Source organism: Bison bison, unplaced genomic scaffold (assembly GCF_000754665.1).
Source record: "Bison bison bison isolate TAMUID 2011002044 unplaced genomic scaffold, Bison_UMD1.0 scf7180017864379, whole genome shotgun sequence".
NCBI classification, from domain to species: Eukaryota; Metazoa; Chordata; class Mammalia; order Artiodactyla; family Bovidae; genus Bison; species Bison bison.
This window is the reverse complement of record NW_011494951.1, coordinates 3,302,529-3,303,647: the sequence shown is the minus strand read 5'-3', so window position 1 is coordinate 3,303,647 and position 1,119 is coordinate 3,302,529.

The window sequence follows — 1,119 nt, the reverse complement described above, 5'->3', positions numbered from 1 at the left end:
CCTGACCTGAGTGAGGGGAGAGAGGGGGCGGGAAGGGACTCTCCCATCTGCTGCCGGGCCAGCAGCGATGGTGGGCCCGACCGGAAGTGGACGTGCCAGCCGCGAACCGGGTGAATGGCACAGTCAGGGACTGGCTGACCTCTGCATATCCGCCTCGGGCTGGATGGAATAAAGTGCTGGATTGGGAGGTGCAGGCTTTTAGGGGAGAGTGAAGTCGCTTAGTCGTGTCCGACTCCTTGTGACCTCATGGACCATAGCCTGCCAGGTTCCTCCATCCCTGGGATTTTCCAGGCAAGAATACTGGAGTGGGTTGCTGTTTCCTTCTCCAGGGGATCTTCTTGACCCGAGAGTCGAACCCGGGTCTCCCGAATTGCAGGCAGACTCTTTACCGTCTGAGCCACCAGGGAATCTGCTTAGGGGATAGGGTGCTGATTGTGTAGCCAGTGGTGCAGGCCAGAGACAGTGGAAGCCACCTACGCGGGATTCAAGGTCACTGAGGAACAGCTGGGTGGATGAGGCCCCCAGCTCTTTTCTTGTCGTGGTGGGGGCCTCCTTCCAGCTCACAGAGCGAAAGCGGGCTGGGTGATCCTGCCAGCCACGTCCCCCTCAGCCGTGACCCCCGGTAGTGGTACTGGGACAAGTCACCAGCAAAGCTGCAGTGTACCCCTCACCCCATCCTGGCGTCGCAGGCAGGAGCTGTTTTTGTAAGGCTTCTTTTTCCTTCTTGGTCTGTGTTCTGTCTTTGTGCTGAGTAACATGTATATAGAACAGCGGAGAGTTCGTAAACAGACACATACGCTCAGAAAAACACGTGGAGCAGTCAGGCCCCTCTCAGCCCGAAGCCCTGGTTGTTGAATCCCTCAGGCCACTTCCGGGCCCTGAGATTAGGGAGCCCACCCCCTCCCCTCCCCTCCCCCTCTCCTCCCTCTCCCCTCCCCCTCCCCCTCCGGCTTGGAGATGAGATGCTAGTGGAACCGCCCAGGAAGGAGCATCCCGAAGTATTGCAGCAATAAACACCACCTCCCTTGCACCAGCTCCCTGTTAACCTTTGTCCAGGGAGCCAGCAGGGAACATGCCGATGGGCCGGGCTGGGCAGCCTTCTGCCTTCAGGAGGCCCTT